Source organism: Capsicum annuum, chromosome 8, assembly GCF_002878395.1.
Source record: "Capsicum annuum cultivar UCD-10X-F1 chromosome 8, UCD10Xv1.1, whole genome shotgun sequence".
Classification (NCBI taxonomy): Eukaryota; Viridiplantae; Streptophyta; class Magnoliopsida; order Solanales; family Solanaceae; genus Capsicum; species Capsicum annuum.
The window spans coordinates 27312445-27330769 of record NC_061118.1 but is presented as its reverse complement, the minus strand read 5'-3'; positions in this window follow the sequence as shown (position 1 = coordinate 27330769).

Here is an 18325-nt window from a genome sequence, read left to right as displayed (position 1 = left end):
AAAGAGTACTGAAAGTTTCAGGGAGTGTGTGATCAGATGGCATGAACAAGTTGCTAGGGTGAAACCATGAAAGAAAGAAAGATAGTGAAGGTTTTTATTCAAGAGCAGGATGAAACATATTATTAGAACCTGTTACCTGCACTAGGCAAGCCATTTATTAAGGTTCTTAAAATAGGAGAGAAGATAGAGGGTGGAATTAAGATCAGTTGTATTGTGAATTTTGCAGCATTGAAAGAAACTACTCAAGCAATTCAAAAGAGTTTATGAAATATTAAAAGGAAGAAGAATAAGGAAGATGTAGCTTCCATTATAGCTGGACAACAGGCACGTCCAAGAGGACCACATCGCCATTACCCTCAGGCTCAAGACCAAGTTCATACCCAAGTTCTATAATAACTCCCAAAATCCATTATACTCTATTCCCCCATGTCCATATCTAGTATATAGTGCACAACCATCTATTCAACCCTTTTTTTTTACCCATAATGGCGCACACCAACTCCTCATCATCCTCCAAATCCACAAACATATCAAAGCCCTTCTAGACATGATTTTTGATCCAAACCAAATAATGAAATAAGACAGAAACCAAGAGATTATTTCACACTAATTGGAGAGTTGTATGCCAATTTATTCCATAGATTGGTACAGTCAGGCATAATCACTTCTCTTCTTGGTTGCACTCCTGACCCATATTTTAGAAATTTTAATCCTTATGTACGATATGCATATCATTCTAATATTTAGGGTTATAGTATTAAAGATTGTCATGCTTTGAAAAGAGAAATAAGAAGATGATTCAAGATAAATCAATTATGGTGCAAAACATTAACAGTGGAGAAAGATCTAGTCATGCTTATGTGCAAACCAATGGCTAAGATGTTAAGCTTAGAAATTGAGAAGACAATGTTCTTCTTACCAGGAACGGGTTTTGGTAGTTTATTCTCTGTTAGTCGAATTATTTCAGGGTTGTAGTTTGGAATCTATCTTATTTTATCCCTCTGTCATTTATGTTCAAACCCTTCTATCTTTGTTTTCAGCTAGATGGACTATCCCTTTTTATTCTGCATTTTAATATGTGTTGTTTGTTTGTTTTCTTTATACAATACATTTATGTTGGTTCTAGTGATATAGCATGCTGGCAAAATTTTTAACTAGATCATAAAATTCATTTTAATCATGAAACTTTGAATAAGAACATTAAGTGTTGAAAAGAGCATTTGAGAAAATAGATAGAGTGTTTAGACATTGTTGACCAAGTTGAAGCCTAGCTAGAATAAACTAAGGCAATCATTTTGAGGATCACAAGAATAACCTGTCATCAATTGAATGGTATACATCTCAAAAATTTTTAATTGGATTAAACAGTGGACGCACAATATCCTGTCAAGAGAAAAAAAGAAATTTTGCACCACTAAAGCATGAGTCGTCCAACATGAGTTGTGTACAAATATGGAGTCGTACGTTTAACAAGTGCAAAATAAGTCATTCACCTTCTCTGCTAAAGTTAGTGATGTGAAAAAGATGGTATAAGTGATATTCATCTTTTATTCTTAAATTGCATGCTTTGTACTTGCATTTTTAAGGATTCATATGATGACGACATTTCATTCTGCTATCCAAACATTGTGCCATCCTTTTTTACCCTATTTAAGCTCTAGTTTTATTTTCTTTCTTACCCCTCTTTTGAAATCAAGATAGAGTCAGCAAAGTTTAAAAGAAAAAGTTTCGATCAAAAGAACAACGTTTGAAAATTTTCAAAAAAAGAGAAAAAATATGTCCAAAAAGAAAAAAAGAGAAGTTTCAAGAAAATTAGAGTCAGAAAAAGTCCCAAAGAGAAAAGAGTTAATAAAAGAGAAAAAAAAGAAAAGAAATCAGAATCAAGCAAAAGAACAAGTTTTCTGAACTACGTTTTACCTGATTCTCATCTTTCGGGAGCGAGATATGTAAACAACCCTACTCTAGATTTAGTCACACCGAATAAACAATTTTGAATTACCCAGTTAAAGAAACTGGGGCTTGGGTTAATTTCTATTGTTTGAGTCAATTTCAAAAGTTGTAAGTCTCACCCCACTTCACTATTCGTTTGGGCCTCATGCCATCCTTTCTTTCTAACCCTATCTGAAAGTCAAATTACAACCAAAGAAACACCTGTATATCAATCTTGGAGAATGTTAAGGTTAAGCATGCAATGGACATAATGATGCATTATGGAAACTACTTGTCTTCCTTAGCATAAGGAATCAGGAGAGAAATAAAATGAGAGTTTTATTGGGAAAAACCCCTCATGGGCACCGTAAGATGATTTTGAGTTGAAAAGAAAGAAAATAAGAGAGTCTTATAGGTGAAAACCCTCACTATCACCATAAGACAATTGTGAGTTAAGAGAAATAAAAATGAGAAAGACTAATTGGTGAAAACCCTCATGGGCACCATAAGGCGATGTTGAGCTAAGAGAAATAAAAATGAGAGAGTCTCATTGGAGAAAGTCCTCACAGGCACTGAGATTGTAATAAATGAGAATAAGATAGTCACATTGGTGAAAACCCTCACAGACACCATAGGGTAATGGTGAGCAGAGAGAAAGAAAATGAGATAGACTTGTTGGTGAAAACCCTTCAAAGCGTCACTAGACAAATGAGGTCTCTGAATATAATTGGCCCAAGGAAGTAACTCAGTTTCAGGTTCATTAACTCAACAACAATTGATGAAAATTTTGGATAGAAAGATCAGACAACTTAATAAAAAATGCATGTCATAATTATTAGAGTTGACTGTCATTTTCAGATAAATTTTTCTTTTCTCTATTTCAAATGGTGCATTGTCTTTTCTTTGTTCTCTATATTCCTATTTTTGTTTTCTTGAGTCAATTATCCAAATGGAAAATCATTGTCATTTTTCCTGTGTCTTTCAGTCCAAACAAGTGAAAATTTTTTTTAAAAACTGGCTACCAACTTCTTCAATTGCACAAAGCAAGAAAAAAGGCCAGCACATGAAAGAGACATGATTGTGAGCCAAAATAAGGCATGCAGAAAATTTTATCAACAGACAAGTCTAGGGGATTCATGGAAATATCAAGGTTAAAAGGATTTGTCTAACGAACATAACAAAAGCAGAGATATTGTATTTGTTTCAGAGTCACTCTTAATAATCTGAGTTTGGATCAATGATGCAGCAAGTCAATGACATATGCTCATGATTGGAAGTAAGATTAAATATGACAAGTTTAATACCCCTTATTTCTATCTATCTTTGATTCATCCCTAAAACATCAAAGATCTTACTTCATATATGAATACCAAATTTGACCAAATTCTACACTCAGGCGAAGAGTTAGAGCCATTTTAGTAAGGCAGTGTACCACCTGGTACTTTAGCATGTCGCGAAGCCAGCCAAAATGGTAATCGTCTAAATCCAGTGAGCCTCTATGATTAGGGCGCATCGCGCCAAGGCTCAATTTCAGAATTATCAAATTTCAGTGCACAATGTGATTTTCACCACGTCGTGCCAGTGTGAAAAAATTAAGATTTTTGTTCAGGTTCTGTTATTTAAATTTCAGGGACCATTTAGTAATTTCCTTAAATCCCCAATCAGTCTATACACGGGATTTAAACCCTTAATAGTCAAAATTTCTCATTTATTTTCACTATTCCTCAAGAACAAAAGCATTCTCTCTCAAAGATAGAAAATCCTAGCCCCCAAGTCCAAAAGCAATATCAAGAATCCCTCCAAGAGTCTTCCAGAACTTCAAGAATCTAGATTTTCAGGTCTGTTAGATGTTGATTCTTGGGTTATTCCATCCAAGAAGTTCAAGAATCCTTTCAAAATTCAAAGATTATATATTTATGAGTTTTCACGATTCATGTGAATTGAAATTGAAGTTCATATTGTTATTAAGTTTTAATTCATGTTTTGTTTACAAAGTTCCGAGTTTTGATCCTAGTATGTGATGTTTATGGGAAATTTATGATAAACCCCTTCAAGATGCATGTTGATTGGTGTAACCATGTTAATTAGGTGTATTGAATGAAGTATGCTCCCCATATGTTCGATAAAATGCTTATGTGAAGGAAATAGAGTCATTATAGCATGTTGAAAAGAAATCCCCAATTGTGTATAAGTTAATGCATGCCAAGTGTTTGTGGAAAGGCCTTAGTGAATGAATTATGATATGTTGCATGCATTCCTACTCATGTGCATTCCTTATTGAATAATTATGAGATAATAGTATACATTTCCTATACATTTATAGGTTTAAGACTTCTAAGAGCTTGAAGATATGCTTCATTGATTGTGTTGCTCTGATAGCCTATTGCCATGTTATGTATGAGTTGTCCTGTTTTGTATTATTTATGTTATCGAGTCTTGGGGGTATTAATACCCAATAAATTAGCTGCTTGTCTAGAGCCAGTGTCAGTTTCATGATAATCTCAGTCATGCCATGATTAGTAGTACTCTCAGTCAGATATAGAACTTAGGAAATCTCAGTAACCTCAGTATCAGTAGCATCCCAGCTTCAGTTCAAAAATTGATTCAGAATTCAGTAACTTCCGTCAGCCAACGGAACTCAGTGAATTCAGTTTACCTTAGTCAAATAAGTACGATCAGTAACAGTTCAGTCAAGCCTAGTATGAATTAGTAAATCAGTTCAGTGTCTTTTAGTTGGAAGTAGGATTCAGCACCGAGCGAACCTAGGGATGGGGGCTTACCCATTAGATAGGACTAAGATCCCTAGAAGTAATCCCTAAGTTCCAGAACTACATAGCCAACATAGTTTATTAGATGTCACCCATTAGATAGGACTGGCATACTCAGGGATCACCCACTAGTACAGGATTGATCTCAGGGGTCACCCGCTAGATTAAGAATGACTTCATAGTAGTTTTCTTTACCCGTGTCACGGTACTGACACCCTTCCAACTAGGGTTACAGGTTAGACCCCACTAGTTCATATTTGAGGCATGCTAGTTAGATGACTACCTCTCACATTCTCAGTTTCAAAATTCATCTCAGTAAAAGAACTTATCTTAGTAGCACAGATTCAGGATTGTTAGATACAGTCACTCAATAGTATTATCAATGGATTTAGAGATCACTCGCTAGATAGGACTGATCTCAAATTTAGTCAAGCAGTATCAGTATTAGTACCATTAGATTCAGAGATCACCCACTAGATAGGACTGATCTCAAATTTAGCCAAGCAGTATCAGTATTAGTACCGTTAGATTCATAGATCACCCGCTAGATAGGACTGATCTTAGATTCAGTTAATCATCTTCATTAGCAGTATATTCAGAGATCACCTACTAGATAGGACTAATCTCAACCTCAATCAATCAAATATCAGTATCAGTAGACTTAGTTATCAGAAGTCGAGTTAGTAGAATTCAGTATTTAGTATTTCCATGACTTCAGTTATAGTTTATACATTCATACATGTATCCTCATTTAGTAGTCTCATGATATTTAGTTAGTATTATTCATATATGTAAAACCTTACATTCAGCCTTACCTCATCTAGCATACCAGTATATTCTCACATACTGACGCATACTTTTATCTTGCGCTATGGTGTCTTATACCAAAGGTTCAGAAGCACGAGATCCAAAGTACCCTTAGCAGTTTAGGTTTGTCCAACAGCAGTAGACTTAGCAGTGAGTCCTCATCATTCGAGGATGTTCCTTATTTTATTATTGCATTATATTTAGTATTTCAGTAAATAGAGTTAGTTGGGGGACTGTCCCATCAACTCCTTATTCAAACAGTTTAGAGTCTTTTTCATACTAGAGTATTTTCAGAAAGTTGTTTTAGTTTTGGTATTGTTAAACTTTATTTAGTTATTATTTAAGATTTGAACCTTATGGCAAGATTTTGCCAGTTTTTCACATTTTTATAGTATATTATGCAGTGCTCAGTTACAGATATCAATTATGGGTTAGCTTGTGGTCCTTCGGGGTCATGAGCATCATGTAGCGTTTTGGGTACCAGATTCGGGGCGTTACAACAAGTACAAGAGCAATTGCCACAACAGCTAAAGCTACAAACCATCCACCATGTTTTTAAACTCACAAGTTTTCTTTGTATAAAATAGGAACATATGTTACCTTCAAATCAAGGATTTCAGAGCCTAAACATCAAAGGCTGTAATTTCTCACTTTTACAAATGCAAGAGGCAATGTTGCTGCACAGGTTTGGTAATCAAAACCATGGTAAAAACTCTTAATCCAATACCCCTTGGAGACACACTTTCTTGTTTAGGTATTTCAGTATCATTTGTTTGGTGATGCATTTCCTAAATTAAACCTTCACTTCTCAATGTATTTCCTAACACACTTCTAGAAGCTTTTAGTTAACCTATTTGAAATTTGCTTCTTTGTTTGGGTGTTTCAAATGGCGTTTGTTATGTGATGCATTCCTAACTTGAAACTTCACACCTAGAAGCTGGACTTTCTAGTTGAGTCCTTGCATTTTGTTCTAGAAGACACACTTTCTAGTTGAGTCATTTTAGTTAACCCCTAGGAGATGCACTTCCTTGTTTGTATGTTTCAATTGTCGTTTGTTAGGTGATTCACTTCCTAACTTAAGCCTTGAATCCTATAAGATGCACTTACTAGTAGAGTCATTACACTTGACCCTTAAGACACACACTTCCTTGTTTGGGTAATTCTGGTCTCTCTTGTTAGGTGGTTCACTTCCTAACTTAAGCCTTGACTCCTAGAAGATGCACTTTCGAGTAGATCCATTCTACTTAACCCTTAGGAGACAAACTTCCTTGTTTGGGTATTCAAATTTCGCTTGTTAGGTAGTGCACTTCATAACTTAAGCCTTAATTCCTAGAAGATGCACTCTCTAGTTAAATTAATTCACTTAATCCCTAGGAGACGCACTTCCTTGTTTGGGTGTTTCAAGTTTTATTTTTCGAGTGATGTACTCCCTAACATGAACCTTCACTTCTAGAAGCCTCACTTTCTAGTTGAGTCCTTCCATGTAACCCTTAGAAGACATGCCTCCTTATCCTTAAGAGATGAATTTATTAATCAGAGTCTTGATTCACCTTTGCATTACACATTTTACAAGTAGTTATCATTGAGTTTGACACCCACAAAATCTTTCTAATGATAAATTGGGGCAAAAATTTAATTCGTGTTATTTAGAACTTCACTTTAGAACCCTCCTAGAAAATAGGACTCTATTTTTCTGAAAAATGGAATCTTTCATTATCATAATCTTTGTTTGGGATAATTTTTGTTCTAGTTTAAATGTTGATTTTAGGACTCCAACCAGAGAATAGGGTGATGAAATTGTAAGTTGGGAGCCTGGCCGGAGAACAGGGTGATAAAATGGAAAGTCAGGAGCCCGCCAAGAGAACAGGATAAGGAAATTGCAAGTTGGGAGTCCGCTCAAAGAATAGGATAAGGAAATTACAAGTAGGGAAACCTCTTGGAGAATAGGGTGATGAAATTGAAAGTTGAGAGCCCACCTAGAGTATACAATGAGGAAATTGCAAGTCAGGAGTCTACCTGTAGAATAGGATGATGAAATTTGTATGTCGTGAGACCGCCTGGAGAACACGATGATGAAATTAAAAGTCAGGAGCCCCCCTGGAGAACAGTGAGATGAAATTTCAAGCTAAGATCCCACCTAGAGAATAGGGTGACGAAATTGAAATTCAACAAAGTGAAAAACAACAAGTCGAGAGCCCGTCTGAAGAACAAGGTGAAGAAATTGAAAGTCAAGCAACAAAGTGAAGAAATTAAAAGTCAAGAAACAAGGTGAAGAAATTAAAAGTACATAGATTGAAGAAACGCCAAGTCATGAGTCTGCCTGGAGAACAGGGTGAAGAAATTGAAATCTACGAAATAAAGTGAAGAATTTATATGTCAAGAGCCCACCTGGAGAATAGGGTGAGGATTTTCAAATTCAGGTTCAAATTCAGAAGTACCACTGAAAGAACATGGTCAATTTTTGAGTTCATCTCCAACATTAAATTTTGTATGAAGAATGAATCTATTCTCAAGTTAACCCAAAGAAGATCTGACCTTTTGTCATTTTTTAAAGCATCAGAGACTCAAGTCAAGAGTCAAAAGAAGCTGCATAGATAGGAATTTTGTAATTTTAGTTATCTTTTTAACTTGTAATTTTCATTTTTAATGTAATGATAAAGTCACAGACCAAAACCTCGACAGGGTCTCACTCAACTCTCCAACTCAGTATAGTCCCTCTCCTAGTCAACCCTAGAACTACATGTGACTTGAATCCCATATAACTTGGGATAGGTAGGATGCCCAAAGTCAAGACTCGGTTGCCCTCCTTTCTTTTGTTTCTTCTTTTTGAATAATGGTCGGGTCAAAATCTTGTCTCATTGCCAACTTCTTTGTCTTCAAACACTTTGTGTTCACAAACAAAGAGGGGCGTGATGTAGACATGTAATTTTTTCCTTCCAAAAATCAATTTTATTCATTTTTACCTTACCTTACCATACACCATTCCCTATACAATAAATCTTTCATAAGAGGACCAAAAATAACTAACCTCACTAAAAATATACCTACTTCATCCCCACACACTCCCCACTTTACCCACACCTTACCAATGTGCCCTACCCTACCCCTTTCACATTTTTCATCCTTAATAACAAAACTAACAAATAACATAATACTCAGATATACTCACCTCACAATTAACACACACACGGTGATAAATACATACATACTCTCTTAGTAAAACACACATAAACCTCCATTTTTGATGGATTAACAAGGATCCACGCACAAATAGCAAAATAAGAGACCCACAGATTTTTCTATTTTTTATCCCCATTATAGTCTACACACACACACATAGATACACTAGCGCACATCAATTCACACACATAACACACCAATCTATATAAACTACACACAAGGGAGAATTAGAGAGAAAAAGCGAAGAAGTTAGATATAAATGGGGACAAACGAGAGAACGGAGGAGTTTGAGAGAGATTTTAGTAAGAAAGGAGAGAAAAAATAGGGGTTAACTGGTCTAGCAAAGTTTTCATTGGGAAATGCACTATCACCCAAAATTTTATCCGTCCTTCATTTTCATCATTGTCGAGCTCGCCGGGGCTCTGGCTAGATAAAAATGGTGAACCCAACTCCATTTTGGCAACCTAATAACTAAATCAGACCCATTTCAGTCCTTTCTGATGGATTCCTACCGAAAAATGACCAAAATAGAAAAAGGTAAATCGAAACTCGGATTGTTCTTTTGGTGAGGTTCCATTTGAGATTTCGGTTGCAGTTCTACTTAGAAGTATCATCTTTAATTAAAAATTGAGGTCTATTTCTCCTACTCATTCTCTATTTTCATTCCTAATTTTAATTATTTTTATGGGTATGAATGACCAGCGTGCTTAGCTTGTTTGATTCTTTGTGGTGTGTATGTTGTTGATGCTTGATTTGGATTTTAAAAATTGAAAATGGAAAGAATGAATTGACAACCAAAGAGTTGGTAAATTTTAATTGGGGTGGAATTAAAAAAATATGGATTTATTTTGATTCATTGTTAGTGGTTTAGATCGGAACAAATATAGATATTTTTGAATATGATAGTATCATGTTAGGTGAAAATGGGTAGGTAAACGGTAGGATTGGTAGGCAAAATTTAGGGCTTGTGGATTGTTGAATGTTTGAAATGTTTGTGGAATAGTTTTGTTTTATCGCATTTGGAACAATTGTACTCATTTGACCAAGGAATGCTCAGAGGTCATTTGTATGGTTTATTAGGGGAATGCCCCAGTGAGTTGCACTCAAAGATGGTGCATGATCAAGACCTAAAACGTCGGGTGGAGCTTAGTCTAAGACTAGTTTAGAATATTATTTACATTTCTGCTTGTTTCTATTTTTGGGATTGTATAATTCGGACTGGACATTATTTTGTTTGAATTTTTTTTTTGTTTTATGTGTTTTGTTAAATTATTCACGTCAGACAATCCGATATAGTTCAAGGAGAGACTGTGATTGAACCACGGGACTGAGGGGTGCCTAACACCTTCCCCTTAGTCGACAGAATCCCTTTGCTGGAATCTCTGCTTGTAGACCAGTTTTAAGAGTCAAAAATTATTTTAAGAAAAAATATTTCCAAAGTTGACTTGGCACACCAGATTTATGACAACTGGGGACTCTGAGTTCAAATGTAAAAAATCCTTTTCAAAATGAAATTTCATTTTTAGTCACTTTGATAAATAAAAACCCTTTCAAACTTAAAATAAATTTCTTTTTGGTATTAGGAAAAGGGTGTGAAAAGTAGATAATCGAAACTACAATAAAACTAAAAACTAGGGTCAAGAGCGGAAGAAACTATCATCAAGTGCCAACGGGCAATCATGCAAACATCAATCAACCACAACCAATTTGAACTAAAGAAAACCGAAATGATAGCTAAAGAGTAGGCTTAGCCAGCCTATAAATAAAACCCTAACTAAGAGAAATCTGAAAATAAAAGTTTAATATAGCTCTACAAATCCCAACTGAAATATCAACACCAAGGTTGAACCTCTAGATCTAAACTATCCAATCAACCCCTACATTAACACCAAGACCACTATCGAGAGAAGAACTTGTCAAATCAAAAGAATGGATCCCAAGCTGGTCAACCTTAGAAACGAGCTATGAAGAAGGATAAAAAATGCTAAAATCTTAGCAAACCAAAGGGAAATCCCTAGAATCTCAAACTCAGAAATGGGCAATGTAACCAAATTGCCAACTCTAGAATCATAACAAAACAAAGTAAGGGCAACCGACCTTTATTTCCACAACCCACTCAACAACCGATCTAGCTTCTCTAATAGAAGAGGAAAATGACCAAGCTCACCTCACTACAAGAGAGGAAATCATCCAATCAAGATTGCCGCCTAGGTTAACGAATAGGAACCACGAGGAAGAAAATTCTTGTTATATAATGGTAGTCTAGTCGTCTACAAAGAAAGGATCGATCAATGTCAAACAATGGCAATAATAACAATAGTAATAGAGACATCCGTATAAAGATTAGGTGGTACCTAAAATGAAAATCAATGAAAAGTACCACTCCACGTCCATACGAAGGCCACTGTACCAAGGTAAGTTGGACTCAAACTCAAGTGCTACACCTCTAAGGAAATATCAATATTGGTTCACTCTATCCACTACTAAAAGAAATCATCTACGTAGGTAGTCACATAATCATGAACCCCCACACCATAGCACACAATAATTTAATATAAACCAACCAAGGTATATAATCATTAATAGGTAAGAAAATCCTAATACACTCAAATGACAATATAAAAGTAGGAAATAAAAGGTGTAACTATCACAGTGAAATTTAAATTCACGTGACTGACGTGCCCAAAGGGGTATGAATCTGAGCATGTCTAAGCTTAAACTGAGCATCTAAATCATCAATCGAGGTACTAAGTGCTCTACTTCTAACTAAATATGCCACAACACCATGAGACTAATCTAGATGAGTTGAATAACTAATAATCTCATATCGGGGACACTCTCTGGACCAGTGATTGATCTCTCTATAATCATAGAAAATCCTTGAAACCCAAACCTAGTGAGAAACACAAGTTGACACTAACTAGATGACCAACCGACACCGGGGACACACCCTACTGAAATGATCATATTCTCTACAACCATAACATACCTCAAGAACTCTGGGCTGGCAGGTAACATATGTTATCTCTGTTTGAAAAACTAAATTATTTTTAGGGAACTCACTTGACAAATCTCTAATCTCATCACGACTACAGCAAGCTCCTAAAATATGCGAAGGTATTGCACCCATTGATCCAAAGTAGTCGCAACAACCTAAACACCCATAACGAATACTCAACAAGGTCTTGTAAGAACTCTGCCCATTGTGACAACCATGAATGATCTAAGAGCCACCTATATCTTGAGACATAAATTATGTAAAACTAACAGGCTACAGGTGGAGCTGATTACCGTTAGAAGGATCCTCACTCTTGGACGAAATACTAATAACATTGTACTAATAACATGGACTCTTACTTCTACCTTCATAAGTCCTAATGCACATTTTCTCTATGGCCTTTGCATGAAAAATAGCCTGAGGGAAAGAAAACCCAGCTATATCAAATGCTCCAACCCCAAATAGAGCGATAGAGCTAATCCCCTAATAAATCCCTGCACCATCTCATACTTTAAAAGATATGACATAAGGGTATGTCTTGCATACTCAAGAAACCCAATCCCATACTCTAAAACTAACAAAGAACCTTGCTGAACACCAATAAACCCAACTCAAGCTCACGAACTGCTTGATGTACTAGACTTCATCTCTAGCTGTAAGGTATCCACCAAAAGGCTCAAAATCCCTAATTTTGAATCTTGAAAGGTTGAAGCTATCAAAAATCCTACCAAATCTTAGGTTGGCCCCAAATCCTTAAGTTGGCTCTAAAAATCTTTAATGTCCATCTCTATCACACTCCCTAGTATGACGTTGCGCTAAAGCTCTTGAAACACATGATAAAATATCATATGTATCTATCAACAACCTCATATCATCTATCTAAAATAGGATAGAGTTAAGGAATATAATTGAGGTTCATAGAAATGCAGACATACGACAATGATTCAGGAATAAAATTTCCTAAGAAATGCCCTGTGGACTCCAAAAGATAGGATATAGACATCTCCGCACTGATCTATAAGACTATACGAGACACTTTTCTTTTGTACCAAGAAATTAATAAACCTAGGCTCTAATACCAATTTGTCATGACCCAATTTCTCATGTCATGATAGCACCTATTATAATCCACCAGTAGGTAAGCTAACCTATAGTCTAAAATAGATGTAAAGGACAATCAAGAAAAATGAATGAAGATAATAGAATAAACATGATAAAAGATTAATACATATAAGATAGTTTAAGAATTTGGTGGAATCAGTGCAAGAGCATCTAATACAATAAGAGTACAAGGTCGAATACTAAATTAATATACATGTACAACCTATATCTGACTACAATATAGAGATTAGACTAAATAAATAAGAGAAAGTAGTAATGCTTTGAACATTAGGAGCTCAGCCCCAATCTATGGTCCATAACTTCTCCACATGATGTAGACAATAACAGTGAGAGCCTGTACTATGATCTGCAGGTTGCAGAAGTGTAGTATGAGTTCACACATGTGTTACTTAGTAAGAAACTATCAATTTAGCTATAAAATAACACAAAAATAAATAACATACAGAGCATAAACATAAACTATAGGCAACTATTTAGGTAGTTAAACACAATTAGGCTAAAAAGGCAATAAGGATAAACTATCCTATTCTAGTTGTATTTAAGAACTAAAGCACTATATGGTATATCACTAGCCAACATACAAAGAGAGAGTAGAAAAAGGAAATCTAGTAGTGTACAAGGCCAAGGAATGAATATACAATATGAATAAATGAGGAAAGAGAGATATATACGGTGATACCATAGCTAGATATATGTGTGTGTATATATATACAACTTCAGGTAGTCAATCTAACCTCTCAAGGCCTCCTAATAAAGTAGGAACTAGTGTCGGCATAATCAGGGTCCCTAATCATAATTTCTAATCATGAGATAATTATCCATATTATAATAGCTGTGAAAAAAAAGTCAGAATCATACCTCAAATCTTGGTATCAGTCCATAATCAGCCTTCCATGAACTAACCGTAATAATAACAATACAATAATCAGCTAGTCTGGATAAATAAAACCTTAATCGGGCCCCATAAACTATAAGGTTCAGCCAACACACGGCAAACTGCAAACAACACTCATAACTTATACCTATGCAACACTCATAAAGGTTTATAGATATAGGAACCAAACAACATAATGATGATAGATAATGCGCGCACATGAATGAATGCAAAACTAAATCCATAATATAATAACCGATCTAATCACCATAACGTACCTAGTGCATACATCTCCTCCAACTCAATGGCTTACAAAGATAGGACCTACAATGACCTCTCTTCTCCAATGCTATGGCTTATAGATGAAGGGGCCCTTGGGGGTTTGAGAGTACCTATACACTGACCTAGTTTCGATCTAGGATTTCTAATCATCATTATCATCATCAATATACTCATTCTAGTATTAGAGAGATGTATATAAAACAGATGTACGGACATAAATCATTGATAAAAATGTAAGTATGTACATCTATTACCCATAGTCAACTCTAGAACTAAATTGTCATAATATAGTAGAAAGGGTCGAAATCTCTCACGATCGAAGTAAATAGTAGTGGTAAAACCATGGAATGGAATATATCGGTCAAATTTCTAAAAAATTATTTTTAGTTCCAAAAGCTCATAAATTATCCATTAAGGTGGTACGATTCCCATTATGAAAGAATCCGCCTAAAAAGTAAAAAGTGGAAATAAATTCCTTTTGAAGAAAATAGTAATATAACCAAGATTTAGTTGGAGTCGTACTACTAAATGAGGATGAGTGTACCATAATCTATACAGGTCATAACCAATATCAAAATAATATAATCATAATCATTCGAGCGTCCATAGACTAAACCATGTCCTTTAAAGATAAAAAACTCACCTGGAGTCCAACTTGTATGTAATCACAGCCTAGGTCCTAATAGTACATAACCATCATAATAGCAATCCTATAAATCGAAAACTATGATCTAATCAACTGAGTCATGTAATAAACCTTATTCTAAAGGATACTAAGCGTTGACTCTAGTAAACATGCATATAATCTAGAGTGATAGGCTTCTATTGCTATAACACGTATTTCATCTTAAGGGTCGACTCACCCTTTTATTCAAAACTCATAAATTAGGCTAATTCATGGTATCCTAACCACAATTATATCATATTATCCTTACCTAGAATGTAATATATATCATACACTATCTCATGAAGAAGAGTAGACCAAAGCCTACCTTAAAGATGAACCGCAAGCCCTTGAATCATCCACAGCTGTCTGTCTTTGCTCTACGATCACAAAATGATGCCACTCAAATAAAATACTAATTTACATATTATTAGAAGTAAAATGATACCCATATTGATATATAAAGGGTCAGGTCAAAATTTAAGTCAAGAATAAACCTGTGGGGCATATACATAGAATAAAAAATATAATCCATCATGAGGTCCCTCGAAGGCAAGGAATATGTTCTCAAAATTTTAGTACAAAAGGTACATAAATATGGGCCTAAGTCAGCCCTAAAGTTAGGAATTTATGACCTAATTTATAAGAATTTACAATGAAATAAGATAGAAATTGATGGAAAAAATATGGGAAATGACCAAGGAGTGTTATGCTAACTTACCTTAGCTTTAATGTATGATTCCCTACTTTTTCCTCTCTTGAAGCTCTCAAAGTAGCATAAAAATATTGAGGAAAATGATACAAAATTGGGTAAAAAAGGGGTACTTAACATCCTCTAGGTTTTGCTAAGTTGTTCGCTTAAGCGGCTACCGCTTAAGCTGTAATGACCTAATTTTCTGGAATCAAAATGTCACACGGTGCTCATGATCCAGAAGGACCACAAGCCAACCCTCTACTGATATCTGTACCTGAACACTGCATAATATAGATAATAAATACAGAAACTATCCATAAGGTTCAAAACATCTAAAAATACTTAAAATTGAAAAATGAATATTGATACATCATTCTGAAAAGCCTTTAAACTGTCTGAACTATGGAGTTAATGGGACATGTCCCCAACTAACTTTGTCTACTGAAAATAAAAAAACTCTGATACAATAATGATAAAAGGATAATCCTCGAATGAAGAGGACTCACTACTACGTCTCTAGCTGCTGACTGGAACTGAACTGCTAAGGGTACTCTGGATCTCGTGCCTCTAAACCTATGGTGTCAAATAAAACACCATAGTACAAATGCATCAGTATGGGAATATACCGAGTATGAATATGAGGTAAGGCTAAATGCAAGGGCTTATGCATGAACAATTACTTAACTGGATAATCATGAGAGTACTGAATGAGAACACTTGCGTGAATGCACGAACCATAACTAAAATCATCGTGACTTAAAATACTGAAACTCGGATACTACTTTACTACCATCAGAACTCGCTACTAATGGCTGAGATACTGAACACTGAATTATCTAATACTGATAATTGAGTACTGGAGTTGAGATCAGTCTTATCTAGCGAGTGATCTCGAAAATTGATGATACTGAAACTGATTAACTGAATCTACTCATATCAATGACTGAATTCTGAGATTTTTACTATCGACTGACTGCATCAGAGATCAAACCTCTCTAACGAATGATTCCAGAATCTATTATCAATGATAAGAAATGATCATGTCCGAATCTAACAACAAGAATACTCAACTGAATCTGAGACTAAGATCAAGCCCAGCTGATGGGTGATCTCTTAATTTGATAACAAGAATACTCAACTGAATCTGAGACTGAGATCAAGCCTATCTGATGGGTGATCTCTAGATCTGATAACAAAAATACTCAACTGAATCTGAGATTGAGATCAAGCCTATCTAACGGGTGCTCTCGGGATCTGATAATGAGATTACTCAACTAAATATGAGACTGAGATCAAGCCTATCTGATGGGTGATCTCTAGATTTGATAATGAGATTACTCAATTGAATATAAGACTGAGATCAAGCCTATCTGATGGGTGATCTCGGGATCTGATAATGAGATTACTCAACTGAATATGAGACTGAGATCAAGCCTATCTGGCTATGCAATTCTGGAGTTCAGGAATTGCTCCTAACGACTCTGCCTCTCTGACGAGGAGCCATCATCCCTGCCCTCGCTCGGTTCTTGCTCCTACTCCCAACTGAAAGACTCTGAGTTGATTTGTAACTTAACACAAACTAAGCTGAATCTAATACTGATCATATTTCTTGAATGATCTAACTGAGTTAAGCTGAATTCACTTGGTTTTGTATCTGACGAAATACTACTGAATCTCGTTATCTGACTGAACGACACTGAGCTCAGGATAGATTACTTAAATACTACTGAGGACTGAACTGAACACTTAAATACTACTAGATCTGAGCTGAGTATAGAACTGAGGCTAGATTCCTAGTGACACTGAGACTATGGAGATTACTAAGATTACTTAAGTTTTGTATCTGTATGAGAGTACAAAGTTCTATAACTCATTGAGTTCTGAGAATCAAGGCTTGACTGAGATTATCGTGAAAACTGACATGGGCTCTAAAGTGCAGCTAAATTATTGGGTATAAATACCCCCAGGACTTGATAACATAAAAGTAAGGCATAACAATTCTTGAATTATCAAGACCATGGACATTTGTTCACCAGCACAATCACTACAGCATCTCTTCAAGCATTTGGGAATCATAAACACGTGATAGTATAGGGAGACATGCTATTGGCTCATAGTCCATTCAACAAGATCTTGCATCAAACAGTTAGCATGTATTAAAGTCTTAGCATATATCAAAGAGCACATAATTGCGGAATTTCATGCTATCATATCACAATTCATTCACTAAGGCTTTTCAACAAACACTTGGCATGCATGGGCTTGCACACAATTGGGGATTTCTAACCAACATGCTAAAATGGCTCTAATTCCTTCACATAAGCACTTTATCAAACATATAGTGAGCATGCTTTGCTTATTCAACAATTTCTACACCTAATTGACATGAACACATCACTTAACAAACAACTTGAAGAGGGTTTATCATGAACATCACATGAATATCACATACTAAGGTCAAAGTTTGAAAACTTTGTAAACAAACATGAATCACAACTCAATAATAGCATGAACATCAATTTCAAATCACATGAATCATGAAAACTCATAAACATAAAAGCTTTGAAATTTAGAAAAGGGTTCTTGAGCTTCTTGGATGAAAGGGACCCAAGAATCAACATCTGCATACCTTAGAAAAACTCTTTCTTGAAAGCCCTTGGAGAGATTCTTGATTTTTTTATTTCTCTTGAAAAAGAAGAAGAAGGAAGGGTTTTGATTTTGTAGAAACCCTTGCTCTTGTTCTTCAAGAGAATCGAGAGAAAACAATGATATTTTGGGTGAAATGAGGCCAAATCCCGTGCTAAGGAGTATATATAGAGGTTGGGAAAAGACCATTTTCGCCCTTGGAATTAAACTGAAAAATCCCAATTTAACATGTTGGCATAACACGCCATAATCGTGCCAGCTCACTGGAAATTAGACAATTGGGAAACTGCTTGATGGAGCGACGCGGTGGAAATCGCGTTGCCACCTTGGTTGCAAACTGGAAAGGCACTGCGATGCTGTG